Here is a 12500-nt window from a genome sequence, read left to right as displayed (position 1 = left end):
CAGACGCGGTTTTTGCGCCGCCCCGGCTGACGCGGTTTTTGCCGCCCCGGCTGACGCAGTTCGGACTTAGCACTTTTCGGCTGTGCCTGGCTGGCGGCCCACTCACTCGATCGCCATGTCTGTTTGCCACAGTTTTCCCGGTGGTGCCGCACCCGGGCTCGCCCCGGCTGACGCGGTTTCGTGCCGCCCCGGCAGACGCGGTTTTCGCGCCGCCCCGGCTGACGCGGTTTCGTGCCGCCCCGGCAGACGCGGTTTTTTGCCGCCCCGGCAGACGCGTTTTTTTTTTCTTTCGCCCCGGCTGACGCAGTTTTCGCGCCGCCCCGGCAGACGCGGTTTTCGCGCCGCCCCGGCAGACGCGGTTTTTTGCGCCGCCCCGGCTGACGCAGTTCGGACTTGGCACTTTTTGGCTGAGCCTGGCTGGCGGCCCACTCACTCGATCGCCATGTCTGTTTGCCACAGTTTTCCCGGTGGTGCCGCACCCGGGCTCGCCCCGGCTGACGCAGTTTTCGCGCCGCCCCGGCTGACGCGGTTTCGTGCCGCCCCGGCAGACGCGGTTTTTTGCGCCGCCCCGGCTGACGCGGTTTTTTGCCGCCCCGGCTGACGCAGTTCGGACTTGGCACTTTTCGGCTGTGCCTGGCTGGCGGCCCACTCACTCGATCGCCATGTCTGTTTGCCACAGTTTTCCCGGTGGTGCCGCACCCGGGCTCGCCCCGGCAGACGCGTTTTTTTTTTTTCTTTCGCCCCGGCTGACGCAGTTTTCGCGCCGCCCCGGCTGACGCGGTTTCGTGCCGCCCCGGCAGACGCGGTTTTTTGCGCCGCCCCGGCTGACGCGGTTTTTGCCGCCCCGGCTGACGCAGTTCGGACTTAGCACTTTTTGGCTGAGCCTGGCTGGTGGCCCACTCACTCGATCGCCATGTCTGTTAGCCACAGTTTTCCCGGTGGTGCCGCACCCGGGCTCGCCCCGGCTGACGCAGTTTTCGCGCCGCCCCGGCTGACGCGGTTTCGTGCCGCCCCGGCAGACGCGGTTTTCGCGCCGCCCCGGCTGACGCGGTTTTTGCCGCCCCGGCTGACGCAGTTCGGACTTAGCACTTTTCGGCTGTGCCTGGCTGGCGGCCCACTCACTCGATCGCCATGTCTGTTTGCCACAGTTTTCCCGGTGGTGCCGCACCCGGGCTCGCCCCGGCTGACGCAGTTTTCGCGCCGCCCCGGCTGACGCGGTTTCGTGCCGCCCCGGCAGACGCGGTTTTCGCGCCGCCCCGGCTGACGCGGTTTCGTGCCGCCCCGGCAGACGCGGTTTTTTGCCGCCCCAGCTGACGCAGTTCGGACTTAGCACTTTTTGGCTGAGCCTTGCTGGCGGCCCACTCACTCGATCGCCATGTCTGTTTGCCACAGTTTTCCCGGTGGTGCCGCACCCGGGCTCGCCCCGGCAGACGCGTTTTTTTTTTTCTTTCGCCCCGGCTGACGCAGTTTTCGCGCCGCCCCGGCAGACGCGGTTTTCGCGCCGCCCCGGCAGACGCGGTTTTTTGCGCCGCCCCGGCTGACGCGGTTTTTTGCCGCCCCGGCTGACGCAGTTCGGACTTGGCACTTTTTGGCTGAGCCTGGCTGGCGGCCCACTCACTCGATCGCCATGTCTGTTTGCCACAGTTTTCCCGGTGGTGCCGCACCCGGGCTCGCCCCGGCTGACGCAGTTTTCGCGCCGCCCCGGCAGACGCGGTTTCGTGCCGCCCCGGCAGACGCGGTTTTTTGCGCCGCCCCGGCTGACGCGGTTTTTTGCCGCCCCGGCTGACACGGTTCGGACTTTGCACTTTTCGGCTGTGCCTGGCTGGCGGCCCACTCACTCGATCGCCATGTCTGTTTGCCACAGTTTTCCCGGTGGTGCCGCACCCGGGCTCGCCCCGGCAGACGCGTTTTTTTTTTTTTTTCTTTCGCCCCGGCTGACGCAGTTTTCGCGCCGCCCCGGCTGACGCGGTTTCGTGCCGCCCCGGCAGACGCGGTTTTTTGCGCCGCCCCGGCTGACGTGGTTTTTGCCGCCCCGGCTGACGCAGTTCGGACTTTGCACTTTTTGGCTGAGCCTGGCTGGCGGCCCACTCACTCGATCGCCATGTCTGTTTGCCACAGTTTTCCCGGTGGTGCCGCACCCGGGCTCGCCCCGGCAGACGCGTTTTTTTTTTTTCCTTCGCCCCGGCAGACGTGGTTCCCCCCCCCCCCTCCGTCTTTCTTTTTGTTTTTTTTTTTCGCCGCGGCTGAAGTGGATTTTTCGGTGCCTCGACGCCCCGGTAGTCGCGGTTTTTCCGTTTCCGCACGGCCCCGGCTGACGCTGCTCGGTCACAGTCGCCTTTTGTGGTGATTGCAGACTTCTTGAGCGCGGGTGTTTTTTTTTTTTGTTGTTGTTGTTGTTTTATTACGCATTCGCTCCAGCAGACGCTGTTTAGACTTTTTGTTTCCTCTTTTATCCTGCGACGAGGTGACGAGGTTTATTCGGTGCCCCGCCGCCCCGGCTGAAGTGATTTTTCCTGTCCCGTGCCGCCCCGGCTGACGCGGTTGGGACTTCGCGTTTGTTCGGCCGCCACGGGTTTTGGCGCACTCGCTCGGTTGCTTGTTGTTGCCACTTGTTGCGAACCCAGGTTTCTTGAGCGAGCGCGGGCGTTTTTTCTTCCTTTCTTTCTTTGTTCTATGTGTTAGCGAATCGGCCTTTAATATCACACGAGGACTCACAACCAACAATTTTCAGTTTGAAGTGTAAAAAATCTGCAGGTGTTGACGTAACTGACTTGCCCCGTACCCTTGAGTACATCCATGAAGTTCTCGTAGTACTACTAAATCGCATTATTCCAAGTGGAGAAATTCCCATAAACTTGCAAACCTCTACACGAAAATCGGTGCGCGTGATAAAGTTGAAAATTATCGTCCGATATCAAATGTGCCTTCTATAACACAAATTCTAGGAAAAAAAAAAAAAAAACACTTGTTCGCCGTTTTCTGCGCCGTGACTGGCAGCACTCCGGCGAAGCGAAACGGGGTCGATTCGAGCACGATATCGGCGTCTTTCGACGTGCTCGCCGGCGACCGTCGCACGAGTACGTCGCACGAGCGCGTCTGCCGGGGCGCCGTTTGCGAAGCCGACGCAAAAGTGGGAACCGCCGCTCGGATGATCGCCGCTTTCGGCAGAGTGAGTGTTGGCACTCCGGGGAAGCGAAACAGCGTGAATGCGCCCACGAAATCGGCGTATTTTGAAGTGCCCGCCGGCGACCGTCGCACGAGTACGGTAAACCGCGTCAGCCGGGGCGTAGTTCGGGACGCCGACGAAAAAGTGGGAAGCGCAACTCGGATCTTCGCCGTTTTTGCAGGAGTGAGTGGCGGCCCTCCTGCGAGACCAAGAAGCATCGATTCGTGCACGAATTCGGCGCCTTTCGACGTGATCGCCGGCGACCGTCGCTCGAGTAGGGCAAACCGCGTCTGCCGGGGCGGGCTTCGGGACGCCGATGCGAAAGTGGGAAACGCTGCTCGGATGTTCGCCGTTTTTGGCCGAGTGAGTGCTGGCACACGGGCGAAGCCAAACGGGGCCGATTACGGCACGATATCGGCGTCTTTCGACGTGCCCGCCGGCGACCGTCGCACGAGTACGGTAAACCGCGTCAGCCCGGGCGGAGTTCGGGACGCCGATGCGAAAGTGGAGAACGCCGCTCGGATCTTCGCCGTTTTTGGAGGAGTGAGTGGCGGCACTCCGGAGAAGCCAGGGAGCGCCAATTAGCGCACGATATCGGCGTCTTTCGACGCGCTCGCCGGCGACCGTCGCACGAGTAGGGCAAACCGCGTCTGCCGGGGCGGGGTTTACGACGCCGACGCAAAAGTGGGAACCGCCGCTCGGATGTTGGCCGTTTTTGGCAGAGTGAGTGCTGGCACTCCGGCGACGCGAAAGAGCGCGAATGCGCCCACGAAAGTGGCGTATTTGGACGTGCGTGACGGCGACCGCTGCAGGAGTACGAAAAACCACGTCAGCCGGGGCGAGCGACACACGGCGGTCTGGGTGCTTATCGCTGCTATTATAGGGGCACCCCGGCAGACGCAGAAAAAAAAAAAAAATTTTCGACCTTCTTTTTTGCTGGTCGAGCTCGGGTAACCCAGGTCGCAATGGGAGCCGCGCACGAAAGCGGCGTCGCGAGACGCGTTCGCGGTCGCTAGTCGCACGAGCTCGGCAACCGCGTCAGCCGGCGCGGAGTTCGGGATGCCGACGGCTAAGTGGGTACCGTTGCTCGGATGTTCGCCGTTTTTGGCCGAGTGAGTGCTGGCACTCCGGTGAAGCCAAGGAGCGCCAATTCGTGCACGATATCGGCGTCTTTCGACGTGCCCGCCGGCCACCGCCGCACGAGTACGGCAAACCGCGTCTGCCGGGGCGGGGTTCGCGACGCGTACGCAATAGTGGGAACCGTCGCTCGGATGTTCGTCGTCTTTGGCCGAGCGAGTGCTGGCACTCCGGCGAAGCGAAACGGGGCCGATTCGGGCACGATATCGGCGTATTTCGACGTGCTCGCCGGCGACCGTCGCACGAGTACGGCAAAGCGCGTCTGCCGGGGCGAGGTTTGCGACGCCGACGAAAAAGTGGGAAGCGCCGCTCGGATCTTCGCCGTTTTTGCAGGAGTGAGTGGCGGCCCTCCTGCGAGACCAAGAAGCATCGACTCGCGCACGATATCGGTGTCTTTCGACGTGCCCGCCGGCCACCGCCGCACGAGTACGGCAAACCGCGTATGCCGGGGCGGGGTTGGCGACGCCGACGCAAAAGTGGGAACCGCCACTAGGATGTTCGCCGTTTTTGGCAGAGTGAGTGCTGGCACTCCGGCGAAGCGAAAGAGCGCGAATGCGCCCACGAAAGTGGCGTGTTTGGACGTGCTTGACGACGACCACCGCAGGAAAACGAAAAACCACGTCAGCCGGGGCGAGCGACCCATGGCGGTCTGGGTGCTTATCGCTGCTATTATAGGGGCACCCCGGCAGACGCAAAAAAAAAAAAAAAATTTTTTTCGACATTCTTTTTTGCTCGTCGACCTCGGGTGACCCAGGTCGCAGTGGGAGCCGCGCACGAAAGCGGCGTCGCGAGACGGCTTCGCGGTCGCTAGTCGCACGAGCTCGGCAACCGCGTCTGCCGGGGCGGAGTTCGGGACGCCGACGGCTAAGTGGGAACCGCCGCTCGGATGTTCGCCGTTTGTGGCCGAGTGAGTGCTGGCACTCCGGCGAAGCCAAACGGGGCCGATTCCGGCACGATATCGGCGTCTTTCTACGTGCTCGCCGGCGACCGTCGCACGAGTACGGCAAAGTGCGTCTGCCGGGGCGGGGTTTGCGACGCGTACGCAATAGTGAGAACCGTCGCTCGGATGTTCGTCGTCTTTCGCCGAGCCAGTGCTGGCAATCCGGCGAAGCCGAACGGAGCCGATTCGGGCACGATATCGGCGTCTTTCCACGTGCTCGCCGGCGACCGTCGCACGAGTACGGTAAACCGCGTCAGCCGGGGCGGAGTTCGGGACGCCGATGCGAAAGTGGGAAGCGCCGCTCGGATCTTCGCCGTTTTTGGAGGAGTCAGTGGCGGCACTCCGGTGAAGCCAAGGTGCGCCAATTCGCGCACGATATCGGCGTCTTTCGACGTGCCCGCCGGCCACCGTCGCACGAGTACGGCAAACCTCGTCTGCCGGGGCGGGGTTTGCGACGCCGACGCAAAAGTGGGAACCGCCGCTCGGATGTTCGCCGTTTTTGGCAGAGTGAGTGCTGGCACTCCGGCGAAGCGAAAGAGCGCGAATGCGCCCACGAAAGTGGCGTGTTTGGACGTGCTTGACGACGACCACCGCAGGAAAACGAAAAACCACGTCAGCCGGGGCGAGCGACCCATGGCGGTCTGGGTGCTTATCGCTGCTATTATAGGGGCACCCCGGCAGACGCAAAAAAAAAAAAATTTTTTTCGACATTCTTTTTTGCTCGTCGACCTCGGGTGACCCAGGTCGCAGTGGGAGCCGCGCACGAAAGCGGCGTCGCGAGACGGCTTCGCGGTCGCTAGTCGCACGAGCTCGGCAACCGCGTCTGCCGGGGCGGAGTTCGGGACGCCGACGGCTAAGTGGGAACCGCCGCTCGGATGTTCGCCGTTTGTGGCCGAGTGAGTGCTGGCACTCCGGCGAAGCCAAACGGGGCCGATTCCGGCACGATATCGGCGTCTTTCTACGTGCTCGCCGGCGACCGTCGCACGAGTACGGCAAAGTGCGTCTGCCGGGGCGGGGTTTGCGACGCGTACGCAATAGTGAGAACCGTCGCTCGGATGTTCGTCGTCTTTCGCCGAGCCAGTGCTGGCACTCCGGCGAAGCCGAACGGAGCCGATTCGGGCACGATATCGGCGTCTTTCCACGTGCTCGCCGGCGACCGTCGCACGAGTACGGTAAACCGCGTCAGCCGGGGCGGAGTTCGGGACGCCGATGCGAAAGTGGGAAGCGCCGCTCGGATCTTCGCCGTTTTTGGAGGAGTCAGTGGCGGCACTCCGGTGAAGCCAAGGTGCGCCAATTCGCGCACGATATCGGCGTCTTTCGACGTGCCCGCCGGCCACCGTCGCACGAGTACGGCAAACCTCGTCTGCCGGGGCGGGGTTTGCGACGCCGACGCAAAAGTGGGAACCGCCGCTCGGATGTTCGCCGTTTTTGGCAGAGTGAGTGCTGGCACTCCGGCGAAGCGAAAGAGCGTGAATGCGCCCACGAAAGTAGCGTATTTGGACGTGCTTGACGGCGACCGCCGCAGGAGTACGAAAAACCACGTCAGCCGGGGCGAGCGACCCACGGCGGTCTGGGTGCTTATCGCTGCTATTATAGGGGCACCCCGGCAGACGCAGAAAGAAAAAAAAAAATGGGGACATGGCGTGCGTCACCGTGCGGCTTCGCAGCGTTGCCGAAGTCGCCGAGCCCTTCGACTGAGCCGAACGGCGGACAGGGAACGTTGGTCGGCCGTTCTAACCTGTCGGTGCCACGCCGAGACGTCGTTAAGGAAAACCGCGTCGTGGGCCTCTACGACGCCGTCGAGTCGTTGTACGTTTGGTGTCCAGCGTGTCGGCGGCGAGTAGCGGACACGTCGTTCACGACTTCGGTCTTTCGCAGTCGACGCGAACTTGCGGAGAGTCGTGGTGCCTCACGTTTTCGGCAGAAACCGCGGCGGAATTTTCCCGTGCGTGCGCGCACGACCTCGGTGCTGTGCCGTCAGCGTAGTGTTGCACAAACTCGTGGCCTACCCAAGGTGCGGTACGTTTGCGGCCGTATCCTCGGTGGGAATTTCGTGAGTAGGGTCGCAAATTCTACGACCTCGGCGGGTTTGAGAGCGACGTAGACTTGTGGCACGCTCAACATGCCACACGTTTCGGGGCACACCCGCGGTGAAATTTTCTCGAGTACGCTCGTATTAGGGCCCAAGGAGGTCTGGGTACTTATCGCTGCTATTATGTGGGGGTTCTCGTGAGCGGCGTACGCGAAAGCGACCGGGTGTCTGATATGCGGCGGGCTTCGGCCTCGTCAAGCGTGTCCTCGGGTCTGCTCCAGGGGAATCCACGGCAGTCGTCTGCAGCCTCATCCGCTTGATGCGTTAGGGGCTGGTTGTCGGACGGTGCCGTTTTACCACGATATCGAGGTGTGTTCCGTGTCGTCCTCGGGCGATTCAGATGCGAAAGCGCCGAAGACGCGGGCGTGACCCGTCGTCTGGCGGCTTTGCAGTCTCGGCTCCGTTGCTAGTTCCGGCCGGTCCACCGACAGTGCAGCGGGCTTGGGCAACCCGCACGGCGCGACCGAGTCGATGCAACGAAAAAGAGCGAGCATGAACGTGCTTCTTGCCGCACGGCTCCCACTCGTCTTTCGGGAAGGTTGTGCCGTAGCGAGCTCGAACGCCGTCATCTCGGAGTGCAAAATAAGCGTGTTGGGGCGCCTGAAGGTGGCCTCCGCCGCACACAGACTGCGTCCGGCCCGCCGAGGGCGAGGACGGACGCGCAGTCGAACGATTACCTGGTTGATCCTGCCAGTAATCATATGCTTGTCTCAAAGATTAAGCCATGCATGTCTAAGTACATGCCGAAATAAGGCGAAACCGCGAATGGCTCATTAAATCAGTTATGGTTCCTTAGATCGTTTCTTCCTACTTGGATAACTGTGGCAATTCTAGAGCTAATACATGCAGTGAGCCTGGAGCCCTTTGGGTAACGGGTGCTTTTATTAGACCAAGATCGATCGGGTTTCGGCCCGTATTGTGTGGTGACTCTGGATAACTTTGTGCTGATCGCATGGCCACGAGCCGGCGACGTTTCTTTCAAGTGTCTGCCTTATCAACTTTCGATGGTAGGTTACTTGCTTACCATGGTTGTTACGGGTAACGGAGAATCAGGGTTCGATTCCGGAGAGGGAGCCTGAGAAACGGCTACCACATCCAAGGAAGGCAGCAGGCGCGCAAATTACCCACTCCCGGCACGGGGAGGTAGTGACGAAAAATAACAATACGGGACTCTTTTGAGGCCCCGTAATTGAAATGAGTACACTCTAAATCCTTTAACGAGGATCAATTGGAGGGCAAGTCTGGTGCCAGCAGCCGCGGTAATTCCAGCTCCAATAGCGTATACTAAAGCTGCTGCGGTTAAAAAGCTCGTAGTTGGATCTCAGTTCCAGACGAGTAGTGCATCTACCCGATGCGACGGCTCGGACTGAACATCATGCCGGTTCTTTCTTGGTGCACTTCATTGTGTGCCTCGAGATGGCCGGTGCTTTTACTTTGAAAAAATTAGAGTGCTCAACGCAGGCGAGTCGCCTGAATAAACTTGCATGGAATAATAGAACAAGACCTCGTTTCTGTTCTGTTGGTTTTTGGAATACGAGGTAATGATTAAGAGGGACGGACGGGGGCATTCGTATTGCGGCGCTAGAGGTGAAATTCTTGGACCGTCGCAAGACGAACTACTGCGAAAGCATTTGCCAAGAATGTTTTCATTGATCAAGAACGAAAGTCAGAGGTTCGAAGGCGATCAGATACCGCCCTAGTTCTGACCATAAACGATGCCAACCAGCGATCCGCCTGAGTTACTCAAATGACTCGGCGGGCAGCTTCCGGGAAACCAAAGTATTTGGGTTCCGGGGGAAGTATGGTTGCAAAGCTGAAACTTAAAGGAATTGACGGAAGGGCACCACCAGGAGTGGAGCCTGCGGCTTAATTTGACTCAACACGGGAAAACTTACCCGGCCCGGACACTGGGAGGATTGACAGATTGAGAGCTCTTTCTTGATTCGGTGGATGGTGGTGCATGGCCGTTCTTAGTTGGTGGAGCGATTTGTCTGGTTAATTCCGATAACGAACGAGACTCTAGCCTATTAAATAGGTGCGGGGTTCCCAGCACCTTACAACCTTCTTAGAGGGACAAGCGGCTCCTAGCCGCACGAAACAGAGCAATAACAGGTCTGTGATGCCCTTAGATGTCCGGGGCCGCACGCGCGCTACACTGAAGGAAGCAGCGTGTCTTTATCCCTGTCTGAAAAGACTGGGTAACCCGTGGAACTTCTTTCGTGATTGGGATAGGGGCTTGCAATTGTTCCCCTTGAACGAGGAATTCCCAGTAAGCGCGAGTCATAAGCTCGCGTTGATTACGTCCCTGCCCTTTGTACACACCGCCCGTCGCTACTACCGATTGAATGATTTAGTGAGGTCTTCGGACCGATGTCCGGCGCGGCCTTTCGGTTGCGCCGGTCTGTTGGAAAGATGACCAAACTTGATCATTTAGAGGAAGTAAAAGTCGTAACAAGGTTTCCGTAGGTGAACCTGCGGAAGGATCATTAACGGATTGTGAAGGGTGAGCGCCTCAGCTGCGTCTGCGCCCGACACTTTCTGCCGCTGACCCCGTTTGGACGCGGGGTCGGCTTTTCCCCACGGGGCTGCCTGAATGTGGAGCGGCACCCCGTGACAAATTGTTGCGCCCAGCGGACGCCAACACCGCGACCTTGGACGGTCGGCCAGGTGGCGGACGCGGGTACAAACGGCGCAACGCACTCATAGGTCGGCTTTCGACCCGCCACTGCACCGTGGCTCGAAGCGCTCGAAATGCGCGACCCGACCGCTGCGGGACCGCCTAGTACTGTAAACAGGAGCGGCGGAGCGCGAACGGCGAGTCGTGGTTACGTCGGTAGAAGGCGAGGCTGCGCGTTCCCGAAACGCCAGCCGAGTGCCCTCCCGACCGTTCGAGCGTGCAAGAACGAGACCCGACAATCGCGCGGCGACTGCCAAGTACGAGAGGAACGGCACAAGCGTCGGCGGTCGGTCAAGGAACTGGCGATGTGACGGGTCCGCTGTGCACCAGTGCATACCGTCCCGCCGTCCGCGGCAAGCGCTTCCGCGTCCTCGGGTGACGGAGGCTGCCGGTCGGTTCTTGCAGGCGAGGGATCTCGCTGGCACCGGTTCGCGTTGACGCGCGGCCGGTCATGGCACGGCGATGCGACGGCCGAGGTGCGCAGTACTCGATGGAGGAACCGCACGCTCCGATGACCGTCCCGCCCTCCGCGGCGTATGCGTACCGACCGTAATGGTTGCAGCAGCGCCGGCCGGCTTTTGAATTCGCCACACGAAACACGGTGCGAGATCGCGGTTAGGGGAGCGTCGACGTTGCCAGGCGTTTTGCTTGCTGCCGAGGGAAAGGCGGCACGGCCACGTCGCGCTCGTCGCGATTAGCGGGTCTGCGCGCTTTGGGAAGGTGCCGCAACGACTTGCCGAAAGAGGAAGCACGGAAGAACGAGGGACTTGGACGTCCCGACAATTGAACGCACTTGCGGCCAGGCCCTTGCTGGCTTCGTTCTTCCGCCTCGAGTAGGCTCGTACGCGGCTCCGGCGCCGAAAGTGGTCCTTGGCACCGACTTCGGTGGACGTGGGAAGTGCCGCGCAAGTACGGCGCGCCTGGCTCCACCTGTTGGCTAAAGTAGGCAGCCGGATCGGCATTTTGGTGTGCGGTGGCAAACCGTGGATGCGAAAAAAGCTTGTGCGATTTCGTGGAACAAAAAGCGGGGGTCCCCCTTTTTATGCGGAGGAGACCGACCCGCCCGCCGTGGTGAACCGCGACGCCACGGTAAAAACGGGAGAGGCTTGTCGATGGGACCGTGCATCCCGCGCTCCACGGAGGCCGGGAGGCGGCCGCCCGAGGAAATGTGTAGCCGTCGAGGCCCGCATCTGCGTGCACTCTTATCCAAATGGGTGTACCGCAGGCATTTTCTGGTTAGGCGGGCCAATGAGAGCGAGCACACAACGATACCTACGGGTCCGGCTTGGAGAACCGGCTTCGACGCCTCCCGAGTATTTATAGAGGGGTGGACCACGAAAGCACTCGCAAGTAGCGGAAGCGAAACGCCGTCCGAAACACACCGTTTGCTCGATTTGCGGCAGCCGAAAAAGGCGCGGCAGAGTTTTGGAGTCCAAGCGTGCGCTGAAAAGCGCCCTTCTTGGCCACTGTTTGGCCGAGTGCCAGAAACGTTTGGTTTTGACTGTACGGAATTGAACAAACACTTTTTCACGACTCTAAGCGGTGGATCACTCGGTTCTCGGGTCGATGAAGAACGCAGCCAGCTGCGAGACTTGGTGTGAATTGCAGGACACACTGAGCACTGATTCTTTGAACGCACATTGCGGCCTTGGGTCTTCCCTTGGCTTCGTCTGTCTGAGGGTCGGATCACATATCAAGAGAGCCTTCGGCGCACAAGGGAACGTGAGCCGTCGACTCGTTTTGACCGCGTCGGCAACACGGACAGCACGCTGAACACCTCACAGCGAGCGCCAACAGCGGCCACTCAAGGGCGAGACGGTGGCGACCGTCGTGCCAGAGCCCAACCGAAACGGGGGCGACCGACTGCATTGAGGATGTGGCACCTCGTTGAGACCGCCGCAGGACTTCGAGTCGGAAGGAAGCCTGCAGGGAAAGTGCGGTCGAGGTTGCGTACTCCTCTCTGCGACCGGGCGCGCAAGAGCTGCGAGAGCCACGGACGCGCAACTTTAACGCACGGTAAACACGAGGAGCGAAAGCCGGCCAGCAAAGCTTCTCCAGCCGTGCGCAAAGTGCGCGAGATCGCAGCCTTGCGTTGCGCTTGTTGCCCTCGAAGTAAGCAGGGTGTCCCGTAGACCGGGCGCTCGAACACGCTGCGGGGCCGTGCCTCCTCCAGGCTTTGCCGCGCGAACAGGGAACGTTCGCGCGCAAAGCGCAGGGAGGTGAGGAGGCTGCGCCCGACGTTTGCGGTTCGCTGCGTACGCGGTTGATGCGGAGAGCACGGCGCGACGACTTGCCGCGAAGCGGAAAAAGTCTCCCGCACGAGTTGGCGAAACGTTGGCGAAGCTTAAGGCGTTCTCGTCGTAGTCCGCCGTCGGTCTAAGTGCTTCGCAGTTCCCGTCCCGTTCAAAAAACTGGGCCACTCCAGTTGGGGCGGGGGCGACGCTACACGAGACGATGCCTCTCGCCAGGCTGCGTGGCTGCCCTTGCG

At 60.9% G+C, this 12500-nt stretch overlaps 2 non-coding genes across 2 annotated transcripts; both read left to right on the top strand.

The window, feature by feature from the left end:
* The first annotated feature begins 8009 nt into the window (after window positions 1-8009).
* LOC142790576 (small subunit ribosomal RNA) lies at window positions 8010-9824 on the top strand. The gene has a single exon (XR_012889621.1). It is a non-coding gene; the product is annotated as a small subunit ribosomal RNA (ribosomal RNA).
* Window positions 9825-11543: 1719 nt separating this feature from the next.
* LOC142790578 (5.8S ribosomal RNA) lies at window positions 11544-11696 on the top strand. The gene has a single exon (XR_012889623.1). It is a non-coding gene; the product is annotated as a 5.8S ribosomal RNA (ribosomal RNA).
* Window positions 11697-12500: the final 804 nt, after the last annotated feature.

The sequence above is a fragment of the Rhipicephalus microplus genome, unplaced genomic scaffold (genome assembly GCF_043290135.1).
Source record: "Rhipicephalus microplus isolate Deutch F79 unplaced genomic scaffold, USDA_Rmic scaffold_115, whole genome shotgun sequence".
NCBI classification, from domain to species: domain Eukaryota; kingdom Metazoa; phylum Arthropoda; class Arachnida; order Ixodida; family Ixodidae; genus Rhipicephalus; species Rhipicephalus microplus.
This window is presented reverse-complemented; position numbering and strand designations above follow the sequence as displayed.